Source organism: Thamnophis sirtalis, unplaced genomic scaffold (genome assembly GCF_051295495.1).
Source record: "Thamnophis sirtalis isolate CommonGarterSnake01/CBP01778 unplaced genomic scaffold, rThaSir2_p1.2 scaffold_11, whole genome shotgun sequence".
Classification (NCBI taxonomy): Eukaryota; Metazoa; Chordata; class Lepidosauria; order Squamata; family Natricidae; genus Thamnophis; species Thamnophis sirtalis.
In genome coordinates this window covers 5,674,917-5,690,907 of record NW_028261391.1, presented here as the reverse complement: position 1 = coordinate 5,690,907, position 15,991 = coordinate 5,674,917, and positions in this window count along the sequence as shown.

Here is a 15,991-nt window from a genome sequence, read left to right as displayed (position 1 = left end):
GGATATTAGGGATTGTTTTCCATTTATGATTTTTGCGTAGTTTTTATTTATTTGTTTATTCATTTGTTTGTTTTGTCAAGGGCGTATAAGATAATAGACGTAAGTACATACAAGATTATGCATACATGAAATGGATATGAATACAAGGGGTTGTTAGGACGGGGACAGTAGGCACGCTGGTACACTTATGCATGCCCCTTATAGACCTCTTAGGAATGGGGCAAGGTCAGCAGTAGACAGTCTGAGGTTAAAGTTTTGGAGGATTGGGGAAGAAATCACAGAGTCAGGTAGTGCATTCTAGGCATTGACCTCTCTTTTGCTGAAGTTGTATTTTCTGCAATCAAGTTTAGCACAGTTTAAGTTTGTATCTATTGTGTGCTCATGTATTGTTTTGGTTGAAGGTGAAGTAGTCATTGAGAGATGGAACATTGTAGTAGATAGTTTTATGTACTAGGCTTAGATCCGACCTTCAGATCTTGCCTCGCTTACGCTGCACTCAGCACCTCTAGTAACAGTACCTTTTCTCTAACACCTATAGAGTCAGGAGTCGGTTCTTCCTAGGGACCAGGCTGTGGCCAGTCTGACAGCCTAGAAACATAAATTCAGACCATGATGTGATGGAATGGGTGAAGGATGAATGAACTGTTAAATGGGAGAAAAGGTTCAGAAAACGTAAATCAATTTGGAGAAAGAAGGATGCTTAAAATAATCCCACCTTGATTCTGTTTGGTACAAGATGTAGGGAAGAGAAGTTCTGAAAAGATTACAAGATTCAGTTATTATAACCAACCACAGTAAAGAGTATTCCTGAAACACCTGTTGATCTTGTTTCCTGGACTTGCCTACATCGAAGGCCAACACATCCCAGCTTCTCCCGATTCAAATGTTATGGAAGGAAAGCCACTGAGGAGCAGCCTTCCGATGGTTTCACACAGGTCTCCCCCCTAAAAATATAGCCAACCATTCAGTAAGGATAGATGAATTGACCCATAGATCTAAGGTTCTCTACTTTAATCATGGAAATCTTGGCAATACACTGATAGGATAGGATCCGAGTTGTTTCTAATTAAGCAGGTTTTGGGCAGGGGTGAAATTCAATTTTTTTACTACCAGTTCTGTGGGCGTGGTTTGGTGGGCATGGTGTGGCTTGGTGTAAGTGGCAGGGGAAGGATACTGCAAAATCCCCATTCCATCCCCACTCCTGGGAGAAGGATATTGCAAAATCTCCATTCCCACCTCACTCTGGGGCCAGCCAGAGATGGCATTTGCCGGTTCTCCGAACTACTCAAAATTTCTGCTACCCGTTCTCCGAACTACTCAAAATTTCCTCTACCGGTTCTTCAGAACCTGTCAGAACCTGCTGGATTTCACCTCTGCACCTGATCTCTTATTGGGGGGGGGATCCTTTCCAGAGGCGAAATTCAATTTTTTTTACCACCGGTTCTGTTGGCGTGGCTTGATGGGCATGGTGTGGCTTGGTGGGTGTGGCAGGGGAAGGATACTGCAAAATCTCCATTCCCACCCCACTTTGAAGCCAGCCAGAGGTGGCATTTGCCAGTTCTCCGAACTACTCAAAATTTCTGCTACCGGTTCTCCAAACTACTCAAAATTTCCTTTACTGGTTCTCCAGAATCTGTCAGAACCTGCTGGATTTCACCCCTGGTCTTGAGTTTTCAGCTCAGTGGAGAGGTTGACTCATTGTTCAGCTGCTCTGCAGGTCCACGCTAGGGATTTTTAAGAAGTGGATGTAACATGCCAGCACTTCAAAGTCCTTTACCAATCCGTGGGGCATCACTCTTGGAATATAGCTCAAAGAGCCACTGCCTTTGTAAAAGCCTATCAGAGCTGGAAAAGATACAAAAGAGGGCTTGAGATCAGGGGCTTTAGCACGTGTCTTGCAAGACAAGAATAAAATATCTTGAAAGCCTGCCAAGGTAGGGAAACAATTTTATCAATGGAGCGGGTCCAGAGGTACTTCACGAGACTAGTACTTCACTCTTCTGCTCACAATAGAATCCCTTCCAATCCACCAGGCTCGAAATTTTGGGCTTGGACAGCCCGGAACTATGCCGTCTATTGGTCTGACCCAAGCATAGTACATAAAATTGTCTGCTTCAACGTCCTACTTCAGCTTCAACCTCAATAATACAGGGGCAAACAATAAATACAAACTCAAGGTAAACCGTTCCAAACTCGATTGCAGAAAATACGACTTCAGCAACAGAGTGGTCAACGCCTGGAATGCTCTACCTGACTCCGTTGTTACATCCTCAAATCTGCACAGCTTCAACCTCAAACTGTCTACCGTGGACCTCACCCCATTCCCAAGAGGTCCGTAAAGGGGGCGTGCATAAGCGCACCAGTGTGTCTACTATCCCTGTCCTACTGTCCCCATTTACTTGTATTCATTTCCTTTGTCCATGTCCATGTTCATAATTAAACCTGTTATCTTGTACATGTTTGACAAAATAAGTAAATAAATAAGTAAATAAATAAATATTCTCCAGAAGAAGGAAGTATTTTTCCCCCTCTTTGTTACCTCGCGTGCACTTTCTCCCCTTTAACTAACCTAAATGTGTCAATATGTGCAGACAATCCTTAAAGAATTAAAAAATGGAGAGGATTTTGTCTGTCAGCCAGTGATGTTGTAACTTTGGACAGTCACTAAAATGAACTGTAGATAGAGCGAAGCTCCAGATATCAAGATGCCAGCCATGGGATCTAAGGACATTTCGGCAGGTGTTTACCAGAGCTAAAAAAAAGACTTTCTCAAAACCATACCAGATGTCTCCATTGGACAATGTGACCTGGCCTAATAGGGGGGGAGGCAAAACCTGAACTTTAACTGTGTGGGATTGCGTGGGAAATAGTTAGATCTGGTTTTGATTGATTTAATTGATTGATTTATTTCATTTATATGCCGCCCTTTCCCCCGAAGGGGACTCAGGGCGGCTCACAGTTCAATCAAGGAAGGGGTACAAACAGGGGGTAAAAAAACAAACAAACATAACAGTACACAATTTAAAAACACACAACAGCCATACCATTTGAGAAGGGGGGCAGAAGCTCTTTAGCCCCAGGCCTGTCGGAATAGCCAGGTTTTAAGGGCTTTGCGGAAGGCCTGGAGGATGGTGAGGGTTCGAATCTCCACGGGGAGTTCGTTCCAGAGGGTCGGAGCAGCCACCGAGAAGGCTCTCCTTCTTTGCTGATATGATGTACTCATTAAAGTTTTGCATTAAGAGATTGGATTGTGTTATCCATGCTTGCTTTTGGTTGGGTTTATCAATCAGAACCTTGGCTTTAGCAGTAAAAGCAAACCAGGTTACCAAAGAACACAATGACTGGACACCATAAAAGATGCCCACCAGCCAGAGTAGAGAGCAACTGAAAGAAGAAATTAAGGGTCTTTAGTGCTCCCTGACCTGGCTTGTTTTCTTGTAGGCATTTCATAACCCAACTAAGTTACATCATCAGTGCTAGTAAGGAGCGCCTTGCCTGTTTGTGTGGGTGGGGACGATCTAAGAGATTCTTTGGCTGGGTTGTCTACTGATGGTTCTTTGGCAGTTTCTTGATTGGGATAATGTTTACTTAATTGTTGGTCTGAAGTTGACCTTGGAGTTTAACCTATGCTGATCTAGGTGCTCATTGCTGGTGGAGAGGTTGTTGTTGTTGTTAGATGCGAAGTCATGCCTGACTCATCGCAACCCCATGGACAACATTCCTCCAGGCCTTACTGTCCTCTACCATCCCCAGGAGTCCATTCAAGCTCACACCTACTGCTTCGGTGACTCCAGCCAGCCACCTCATTCTCTGTCATCCCCTTCTTCTTTTGCATCGGGATCTTCTCCAGGGAATCCTTCCTTCTCATTAGGTGGCCAAAGTACTTGAGTTTCATCTTCAGGATCTGACCTTCTAGAGAGCAGTTAGGGATGATCTCCTCAAGGACTGACCGGTTGGATTGTCTTGCAGTCCCAGGGACTGAGGAGCCCTTTCCCCTTTGTGGCGAGTTGATTGTCTCTTTTGCATAGTCTGTAGATGTTGTTAACGTCTATGTGTCTATCGATGTCTGATTTGTCAGAGTGCCAAGCTTCTAGAAATTCCCTGGCATTTTTTGACTTGGCCTGGTCTAGGAAAAGAAGTGCAAGATCAAAGATGTGGAAAGACCTGGCTTACAGAATTGCCAGGAGTCAGATACGACTATAACATCATCAGTGGTGGGTTTCAAAATTTTTTAGAAGTTCTTCTGTAGGTGTGGCCTGCTTTGTGGGAGTGGCTTGCTGGCCATGTGACCGGGTGGGCGTGACCAACTTGTAAAATGTGGTGAAATCCCTTAACAACGCTCTTGCTTAGCAACCAAAATGTTGACTCAGAAACTCTGGCATTTGAAGCACACAAGTCTTAAAGCTGTCAAGTTACAAGACCCTTGCACCCCTAACCCTTTAGAAAAAAAAACGTAGGGGTGTTCAAACTTGACAGCTTTAAGTCTTGTGGACTTCAACTCCCAGAATTCCTCCACCAGACATGTTGGCTCAGGAACTCTGGCAGTGTGCAAATCTTAAAGCTGTCAAGTTACAAGACACTTGCACCCCTAACCCTTTAGAAAAAAAAAACCTAGGGGTGTTCAAACTTGACAGCTTTAAGACTTGTGGACTTCAACTCCCAGAATTCCTCCTCTCGCTCTTCATCTTGATGATGTGCGGACGGGCGGGGGGAGGGAGCTGGAACCGGATCTAAATGGCATTGTAGATTTGTGGAACCTCTTCTATAGAAGAGGTTAGAACTGGCAGGAACCCACCCCTGAACATCATCACATCTTTATCAATAAGCCTTTCTATGGCTTGAGTTCCACAGCCTCGCTGTTGCCATGAACAGATCACTTTCTAATTAAAGATGTCTTACACTGATGAACAAACTGTTCTTCCTGCCTTTTTAAAGAATTACTAGCCGGCCGGATTGGGCAGGATTTCAAAAAGCTTTGCAAAGTTTGACCCTTAATTCTACTAGAGATATTCTGTCAGTGCTCTGTTGAACTCCCCAGTGTAGTAAATGCAATCTTTTCTTAGTATCTTCTCCAGGCAAAATGAGCTCCATGAAATCTAGGACAATAGGCGCTTATATGACAAGGGAGGCAATGTGAGAAGGCAAATAGAGGAGACTCATTGTGAAATGGATGACTTGCCCCAAGCTATTTTATGGCCTAAGCTGTGGCAATACACGTGGCCTCTCGATGTCCTTGGTGCTCTCTGAGTTTGGTTGTTTCCTTGTAGCTGTTTCATTACCCAACTAGGCAACATCAACAGTGGCAGTGCTCCCTGTTTATATCATTAGGCCATTTTGGCAGTTCTTTGATTAGGGAATTGTTTTCTGTGTGATTGTTTGTCTGGTGGTAATACCTGCTTATGTGGGTATTAGTTGCTGGTTTTTTTTGTTTCCTTATTGGCTTTTTCATTGTCTCTTTTGAATAGTGTATAAATGTAGTTTATGTGTATGTGCCTGTTGATGGCTGATTGGTCTGAGTGCCAAGAGTTCAGGAATTCCCTAGCATTTTTGGTTTTAGCTTAGTCTATGATGGTCATAGTTTCCCAGGTGAAACTGTGGTTGAGTCTGTCCAATTCTTGTGAGATTAAGGGCTTTTCAACATATCTTCTGCCTGCTAGTTGGTGTTCATAGATGCACTCTGCTAATCTTCTGCGTGCTTTCCCACGTAGTGGTTGTTACAATACTTAAACTTTATGTTGAAGATGACTCCTTTCCCCCCTTGGGCTGTTGGTTGATTCCATATATTTTGTGGCTTATTCCATGTTTCCTTTGGTTTATTCCATCTTTATTACCAGCATTGACTAACCTTTTATGTCACCGTGTGCTGACCTGCATGCCGGAAATGGCATGTAAAACCATCCCCTTGGATGTGCGGCCTTGCTGCCCTTTGTGTGCTCGGGAATGCCCAAACCTGGAACAACAATATTCCAGTATGCATATGCGCACTGGCATCCAAACCTCGGGTGTCTGACCCTTAGAACAAGGGCCCCCAACCCCCAGTCCATGAACCAGCATGCAGCATGCCAGAAACTGGGCCCTACAAACAAGCAAAGTCCCATCTGCGGGATGAAGGCAGCCTGCGAAACCACCACACCCCTCTGGTCGACGGAAAAATCTCTCTCCACAGAACCAGTCTCTGATGACCAAAACGGTTGGGGGGAGGCACTGCCTTAGAAGAAGGACTAATTATGAGAGGAGCAAGTAGATGTTTGTCTCTAGTCTGTTTGGGAATGGAGGAGCACGTTGCCTCCCTGTTGGACAGTATAATCCTGATGTACCAAGATAAGCCACATGGAATATATAGTCCCTCCCACAAACCGGATATTAAGCCTTAACTGTTCATATATAGAAATTGCAAAATCTGCTTTTAAAACATGGGTTGACACGGGTTAGAAGGAAGTCTGCACATGAAATCTGCTGAAGCAAAGTATTTATTTTAATCTATCTGCTGGCTTGACTGTAAACCTGTTTGGTAGACATATATTGTCAGTTCCTCAAAATACGAGCTAGCTGACTCATGTATACTTCCTGTAACTTCCTGTAACTCAAGGGCAACTCTTGAGGGGTGTTTCCAAAGCTCACAGATAGCTTTAGCTGAAAGTGATAAACTATATAAGGAAGTTCCTGAATTTCATTCAATGTTCAGGGCAATTATTCTTTGCTATGAACCTGCGCAAATAAACTATTCCTTCCCTGAAGAGCTGGCTTGCGTGTCCTGTTTTTTCTACAACAGTTTTTGGCGGCTCCTCCGGGACACTAAGTGAGGCAATGTTTCGCTGAGGGCAACCTGACCCTTTGGACCCTGCAGGGAACCATCTCGAAACATTCTCCAGGCACCACGGGGGATCGAGCCTCCGGGAGACGGCTGTGGTATCTCATTGGGGTCAACAGTGCTGAGGGCTAGTCCAAAATCCCTTAAGGGAAGGAAAGGAGGTCTGAACTGTATTCTGGCCAGGAAGGGGCTTTGTGAAGACGTCTCAGGCTAGTATATGTAACTGGTATTGTACCTATCTCATTTGAAGATAGAAGAGGGGGCTTGATCACCTCCCTGGACTCGGGATGGCGTTCCTAATGAAGTCTGTATAGATTGTATGGGTGGTTAAACCAGCTCAGTTCCTGCAGGTGGCCATTGAGTTCCGGCTTCTGGGGCCTCAGGTCGCTGGTAATGTGTTAGGATGGGTGGTAATGGCAGTGTGCCCCGCACGCTGTTGGAATGTATGTTGAAAGGTTTTGCTGATTACTTGAATCATACTGACCATAGGGTGTCATATCCCAGGGAGGCTAGGGAGAGACTACAATACCTGTGTCAACAGCAATGGCCCCACATGGGTGTTAGTTGGCCCCCGGAGGGTACATTCAAATTTTAAACTATTGATGACCTAACTTCCTTGATAGCTGCTAATGAGGAATAATATCCAAACCAGTTTCAATATATAGATCAGTGGGGAGATACGGTGGCAGAACAGTCTGATGAATTGTTGCAAAGCCAAGCTAAAATGGTGTGCCTCGGTGTGGCCAGACCAAAAGGAAAGAGCTTGAAGGCTGAAAGAGTTAAGGAAGTGAGGGTGCCTGAGATTAGGGAACGTGAAGGGCAGAAAAAGGTTTTAGTGCAAGATGAGGAAGAACTCCTGAGGCCTCCTCCATATGTGCCCGTGCTCCCATTAGTGCCGGGCGTTAATGCACCCGTGCCTGTGGGGGAAGTGGAATTGGAACATGATTGTGTGCAGGTGTTGGAAAGTGTGTATTCTACCCAGGCTGATTTGTCAGATATACCCATGCCACAAGTGGATTATAATTGGTATACAGATGGCCCTAGTTACATTCGGGAAGGGAAGAGGGTAGCAGGATATGCTATTGTAGATGATGATGGAGTGGTGGAAAGTGGACCGTTACGATCCCAATACACCTGTATGTCTTAATGTGAGCTTGTGGACTGGCCTACCGCAGTTGGGAATACGCCACAACCCAGAAGGAGAAGGTAACTTGTATTTTCTACATCACACGTTACAGTTACAACAGGGCAAACAGCCACTCACTTTGACATTTGATGCACGCACAGCCACAAGAAAAGAAAAGAGTAGGACATGTGGGGATAGAAAGTGGATTGAAGCATATAAGGCAGGGACGTGCAGTCACTGGAGGCAGGGGAGGCGGGGCCTCACCAGTCTCATGAGGAAAAGGAAAGAATTTTTAAAATAATTAAAAAGGCCAAGGTAGTTGCTGCCAGACTCCAAGTCACAGTGACTTTGAGTCTGCTTAGTGTTAACTGTAGGGGGAGGCGAGAGAACTATGGGCCTCCTTTGCATAAGGAATTTTTCGCCTTTTAAGAGTTAAGCAAGGGTTAAAAAGCGAAAAATTCCATATGCAAAAGAGGCACGTGATTCTCCCGCCTCCTGATCTGGGAGCAGCAAATCATGCCTTGCGCCGCTTGAGCGGGGAGGGCAGAGACTCCATTTTCCAGGCTGCAGAGGGAAAGCGAGCTAAAGCCTTCCTCGCTGCAGGTTGAACTTCTCGGTTGCAGATGAGCGAGAGAGAGAAAACCGTGAAGGGAGAAGAAAGAGAAGGAAGGAAAGAAGGAGGTGGGGGAAGAAGAGAGGAAGGAGGAGGAGGAGGAGGAGGAGGAGGAGAAGCATCTCTGGGCAGGCGAATTATGCATACACTAAGCGAGCTCTGAGAGAATGGCTGTGGAAGGTAAGGGCTGCGGTTCTCCTGCCTTTTCCTTTTGCAAAGCCAGAGGCGCCCCCGGGAGCCCTCCCCGCCTTCCTCGTCCTTTGCTCTCACCTGAGGGGAGCAATCGCAACCGAGTCGGGGTGTGTGTGTCAGCAAGCAGATCAAAGGCTTCAGCTCCTTGGCCAAAGGAGGGGTAGGAATGGGGGTGGGTGGGGGATGCCGGCCACAAACAGAGGCTTGGAGGGGGCACAGAGAGGTGAGCCGGTGAGGAACCTGCTGAGCTAGGGACAGCCGCCATGGCTTCCCTCTTTGCTAGGCTCCTGCATAGCTCCACTGCAGTGCTGGCTGGCTCGCCCCTCCGCCCCCTCCCCCAAACCTCGCTTTAAAAGGAGCTTGCAGTTTTGTTCAATGGAGACGCATCCAAATCCTGAACACATAACCCCCCCTTCGCCTTCCCTTCCGAGGACATTCATAGAATCCCCACCGTGTCCTTTTTATCTGCAGCTGTTAGTCTAATGTTAAGCTATTGAGCTCCTGCCTGCCTGCCTGCCTGCCTGCCTGCCTGCCTGCCTGCCTGCCTGCCTGCCTACCTGCTTGCCTGCCTGCCTGCCTGCAAGCACTTTCTGGGCATCAGGTGAAGTCGGCAGGCATGGAAGGCGAGGCTTTCGCGCTTGCCTCACCGGCCATGAAGCTCACCGCACGCCACTGATATAAGGCTAATCATAAATACCACCCTCTCATGGGCCCACTGTTTTGTGAGAACAGGAGCTGTTAATGCTATTGAACCAGGTAAAATCAATATGATATATCTATCCTGTTTACACTCAGCATCCATAGACGATGCATCCATGGCTCCTAAAAACATGTATTGGATTTGTGGCAAATTAGCATATGAAATTCTCCCTAAAAACTGGTCTGGGACCATGTGCGTTGGGATGGATAAAACCATCATTTTCCCGTTTACCTATGAAGGCTCGCCAGGTATTAGGGATTGCATTGTATGAGCAGATAGGTCAAAAGAGGAAAAAACGTGAGACAGAAACCGCGTTCTCGAACTTCCCATGTAAGGAATTAGCTGAATATGAAAGAAGTGATGTGTGGAGTTCTGAAAGAATTGTGTGCACATATGGAAGGGCTACTTGGGCTGAGGATGTGTCCTGGGGATACTGAACCCCTATATACATGTTAAATCGTATTATACAACTACAGGCAGTTCTGGATTTGGCTGGACAAAGAATAGATAAAGCTCTTAATGTTTTATCGGAAGCTACGGACAAAATCAGAACTGCTGTATATCAGAATAGGCTAGCCCTGGATTATCTGTTGGCGAAAGAAAGTGGTGTCTGTGGGATATTCAATCTCTCAAACTGTTGTCTACAAATAGATGAAACTGGGAAGGTAATCAAACAATTGACAACAGGGATGCAACAACTCACACACAATCCTGACCAGGTATGGAATGGAGTTGATTTCAACATTTAGCACTTGGTTTCCCAAACTCCCAGGATTACAAGCCATAGTAGCATTAATTGGTTTAATTAGCAGCTGGATGTGTCCTTATCCCATGTGTTTTGCCAATCATTATAAGAAATACCTCAAACAGTTCATCACTACTAGCAAAAAGGAAAGCAACTGCTCAGGTAATGACTATGTGGTATGTTCACCAGGAATCTGAATATACTACCCTTCAGCCTGAATCAAATTATGTGACTCTTCTTGCAAATGAAGATGAGTCACAAAGGGGGGGGGACTGAGGTGGCAGGCTGAACCAAGGTAGGCCTCAAGCCTGAACCAAACTAGGGTCTCATGATATTAAGCCTTAACTGTTCATATATAGAAATTGCAAAGTCTGCTTTTAAAACATGGGTTGTCACGGGTTAGAAGGAAGTCTGCACATGAAATCTGCTGAAGCAAAGTATTTATTTTAATCTATCTGCTGGCTTGACTGTAAACCTGTTTGGTAGACATATATTGTCAGTTCCTCAAAATACGAGCTAGCTGACTCATGTATACTTCCTGTAACTTCCTGTAACTCAAGGGCAAATCTTGAGGGGTGTTTCCAAAACTAACAGATGGCTTTAGCTGAAAGTGATAAACTATATAAGGAAGTTCCTGAATTTCATTCAATGTTCGGGCCAATTATTCTTTGCTATGAACCTGCGCAAATAAACTATCCCTTCCCTGAAGAGCTGGCTTGCGTGTCCTGTTTTTTCTACAATACAATAAGTTTATCTTGATTAGGCATTGGAAAAGAGTGGGTGGTAATTGCCCTGCTGACTCCTCAAAGTATTATCTTGTGTGTAGTGGTGATCACCTGAACAGCTAGATTAGTCTTGATAGCTAAGGAATTATTTATTTATAGCCAATCACAGGCAGCTTAACCTGCACCTCATTTCCTGTAAAGGTAATTATACCTTTGGACAATCTTAGGTTGTCGCTTGGGAGGTCATAGATAAGCTCCATATTGAGATACAGGTAGTCCTCGACTTACAACAGTTCATTTAGGGTCCATTCAAAGTTTCAACGGCACGGAAAATGTGACTTATGACCATTTTTCACACTTATGACCTTTGCAGCATCTTCCCCCTGGTCACGTGATCAGAATTCAGATGCTTGGCAACTGGTTCATAGTTACGACAGTTGCTGTGTCCCAAGGTCACATCTGATCTCCTTGGGCAACCTTCTCAAAAGCCAAGTCAATGGGGAAGCCAGTTTCACTGAATAACTGGGTTACTAATTTATCCAATGCAGTGATTCCCTTAACAACTGTGGTAAGAAAGGTCATAAAATGGGGCAAAACTCACTGAACAAATGTCTCACTTAACAACAGAGGTTAAAGGCTCAATTGAGGTGAAGGACTACCTGTAGGTCTAAATACTTTGAAATGTATTGTGCATAGAATTTTTAAAAATAGTTTTACTTCAATTTATTCTGTGTGGATTATTTTTTTAAATTGTCTTAGACTATTTAAAAAAAGATTCTATCCAAAATAAATTGAAATAAACCATTTTTAAAAATTCTATGCACAATACATTTCAAACTATTGTGCATATAATTTTTAAAAATGGTTTATGTCAATTTATTTTGGATAGAATCTTTTTTTAAATAGTCAGGAGTCATTGACACTGAATTTGCACTTTTAATAATCAGGAAGCACATACTGAGTTTCTTTGAAAGAAAATCCAATAATTTAAAAATCCAATAATTTGTTTCCTAGTATAATTTGATTGCTTATTAGTAATCTATGGCTCTCACTAAGTGTTGTAGTTTATGATTATTGATGAATGTATTCTATTTTATTTTTCTTTATGTACACTGAGAGCATATTCACCAAAGACAAATTTTTTGTGTGTCCAATCACACTTGGCTAATAAACTACTCTACTCTACTCTACTCTACTCTACTCTACTCTACTCTACTCTACTCTACTCTACTCTACTCTACTCTACTCTACTCTACTCTACTCTACTCTACTCTACTCTACTCTACTCTACTCTATTCATTTCTATTTCAATTCTAACAAGGAGTTTAGCTTCTCTCTCTTGAAAATGTAAGCTAGCATAAGGCATTATAATGCAAGCTAGCCTTAGCTTTCAAACAGTTCATTTAGTGACCAAAGTTACAATGGCATTGAAAAAAGTGACTGATGACCATTCTTCACACTTAGCGACCATTTTCACACTTAACGACTGTTGCAGCATCCTCATGGTCACGTGATCAAAATTTTGATGTTTGGCAACAGATTCGTATTTATGATGGTTTCAGTGTCCTGGGGTCATGTAATCGCCTTTTGTGACCTTTTGACAAAGCCAAATGGGGAAACTAGATTCACTTATGTTACTAACTTATCAGCTGCAGTTATTCACTTAAGAACTGTGGCAAGAAAGGTGGTATAATGGGTTTAGTGACCAAAGTTACAATAGCATTGAAAAAAGTGACTGATGACCATTTTTCACACTTAGCGACCATTTTCACACTTAGCGACCGTTGCAGCATCCTCATGGTCACGTGATCAAAATTTTGATGTTTGGCAACAGATTCGTATTTAAGATGGTTTCAGTGTCCTGGGGTCATGTAATCACCTTTTGTGACCTTTTGGCAAAATATAACATTTTTAATCAACCCCCCCCCCCCGGTCAATGGTGTCCCTCTTTACCAATCTGAAAATCTGGTCACCTTAGGTATGCATGGAATGTGTTCTCCCACCCCCCTTTCCTCACTATGGCAATTTCATGAGTTGACATACATGCCGGTTGCTGAGCATCTGAATTGTGCCTGTCTAGTTGGCTGCCTGTCTGTCTGGTTGGCTGACCCGCTGGCCTGTCTGTCTGTCAGGCAGGCAGGTTGTCAGGCAGTCAGGCTGTCAGGCAGGCTGTCAGGCTTTCAGGCTGTCAGGCTGTCAGGCTGTCAGGCTGTCAGGCTGTCAGGCTGTCAGGCAGGCAGGCTGTCAGGCAGGCAGGCAGGCAGGCTGTCAGGCTGTCAGGCTGTCAGGCAGTCAGGCAGTCAGGCAAGCAGGCAGGCAGGCAAGCAGTCAGGCAGGCAGGCAGGCTGTCAGGCTGTCAGGCAGTCAGGCAGTCAGGCAGTCAGTCAGTCAGTCAGTCAGGCAGTCAGTCAGTCAGTCAGTCAGTCAGTCAGTCAGGCAGGCAGGCAGGCAGGCAGGCTTTACAATGCTTTATTGGCCGGTTTCATTTTTCAAGGGAACACAGCATGCGGTGTTTGCCTGCAAGGACTTGGATATGCAAATCTGGCCACAAAAGCGCTTGAAACTGAGTTTTCTTTCCCAGTAAACCCTAATTAGAATATCTAGTGCAGATGCAGTTCAGTCTTTGAGATGCTTTTCTGTGCCTCCCCTTTAACTTGCTTACAGCTGGGTTACCTAACAAAATGCACCCTGCATTTATGTCACATCCGTGCATGCACAAATGCAAGGACTGCTGAATTCTCTTTCATTTTACCCGTCTCAAAGGGTTTAGTTCAAAGGAATTAATTGTTAGAAAATGAACTGGGAACTCACTTGGTTGTATGAATCACATTGATTCTCTACTTGTTTTATGGATAGCAACACATCTGTTGGAAGGAAAAAAGGAAGGGGAAGGGGAAGGGCCACTTCTGGCATCTGCCAAATACAGCTGTGTGTGTGTGTGTGTGTTTGTATGTGTGTGTGTGTGTAAATAAAATAATAATTTATATTTACAAATAAATGTTAAAACAACTAGACCCAAAGACAGTTTTTGCCCCGTGCCATCACTCTGTTAAATACCTAATTCCCACAGCACTGTCTTATGCCTAAATATATTTACCCATGTAGTAGGCTGTATTACTATTACCTATTTGCCCCAAAATAAGACCTCCCAATTGGGCTTTTGAATGCATGCGCTAAAATAAGCCCTCCCCCCAAAATAAGCCCTCCTTGAAAAATATTGCAACATAGCAGCAGCCATGAGGTGACCACGCTCGCTGCCTCCTGCACCTCAAAAATAATAAGACCTCCCCAAAAATAAGGCCAAATGCTAATTTTTTTGGGGGGGGGGTCAAAAGAAAATAAGATCCTGTCTTGTTTTCAGGGAAACACGGTATCCTTCTCCTTGAGCCGAGGTGGCGCAGTGGGTAGAGTGCAGTACTGCAGGCCACTTCAGCTGACTGCTATCTGCAGTCGGCGGTTCAAATCTCACCGGCTCAAGGTTGACTCAGCCTTCCATCCTTCCGAGGTAGGTAAAATGAGGACCCAGATTGTGGGGGCGATATGCTGACTCTGTAAACCGCTTAGAGTGGGCTGAAAGCCCTATGAAGCGGTATATAAGTCTAACTGCTATTGCTATTGCTATTGCTATTCTCATCTTTCTTACCACCTTACCCTATTAGTTTCTTTATGATTATCACGTTGTTTGTATCTTGTGATTTATGATTGCACCTTATGATTTATGATTCACCACTATGTTGTTTGTATGTCTACTGAGAGCTTACACACCTTGTGTGTCCAATCTCACCTGGCCAATGAAGAATATCCCAGTATTCTAATTCCAACAGTCCAAATATAGAATATGGTGCAATATAGACTAGGCATTATTATCCCATGAATTAAAAATCAAATGTAGTTACTACTCTCATTACTATTCCTCTGGCATGAAATCTCTACTTTTAGCAGTCACAAAAACTCTTTGCAGGAATTCGAAACTACCAAAGGCAGCCTATGCAAAAATGATTCAACTTTCTGAATCTCAAACAACCATCCTTACTTACACTGAGGTAGTAAGAAGAACTGACCTGAAAGAGAATGAATATTCAAAAAGCTGTTATATATATATGAAAACAAAGACATAAGGAATAAAGAAAAAAAATTAAAAAGAGGAAAAATATGATTTTTGTCTTTCCCCTCCTTTCTATTGAATCATTGTTCTTAAACATTTCCCAAAGCTCTTTATCTCATTTTTAATTCCCACATTCTCTAATCACACACATACATACAAGGAATCTACAAACCAGGGGTGGGTTTCAACCGGTTTGCGGCGGTCCCCGCAAACCGGTTGGTCGGCGAACTTGGAAGTAAGTAACTTCCGGGAATGGCGAAGGGCCCACCCGCCCGCCCGTGCTCCTTACCGGTCTTTGAAGGCTTCTGCACTTCCACGCAGGTGCATGGCACATTCAGCGCCTGCGCGATTCTCCGCGAGCAGCTGGATGGCACATACAGTGCCTGCGTGAGTCTCTGCGAGCAGCTGGAGCATTGTGCAGGCGCTAAGACGCATGCGTGAACTGCGCGCGTGCACGAGGACGCTGCCGGCCCCATTCCAACCGAACCGGTTGGAACGGGATTAGCAACCCACCCTTGCTACAAACCTAGAAAATAGATCAGTAATCTTTCTAAATGTGTTCTTTTTTTTCTGAAAAGTTTTTTTAATTTTTTATTCTCTTACATACAGTTGTAAGTATACATTCTTCTTTACATTTGCCATTCTTATACATTTGTTGTTTCATTTAATAGGTTATAATATATAATTTGGGTTTCTTTATTTACCATCCCTTCCACCTGTTATAACACCACCTTATTTTCCCTTTCTCTTCTCCCTCCCTCCCTTCTCTACTTCCTTCCTCCTCTCCTTTTCCTTACTCCTTCCCTTATCTCTCCCCTACTCTTCCTCTTCCCCTTCCTACCCTCTTTCCTTCTCTTTCTCTCCCTTCCACCCTCCTCTCCTTACCTCTGTCTTCTTTCCCTCCTCTTCCTCTCATCCTTTCTTTTTCTGTTGTTATCTCCCAGTTCCTTCAATTATGTGAGCAATGCATGCTT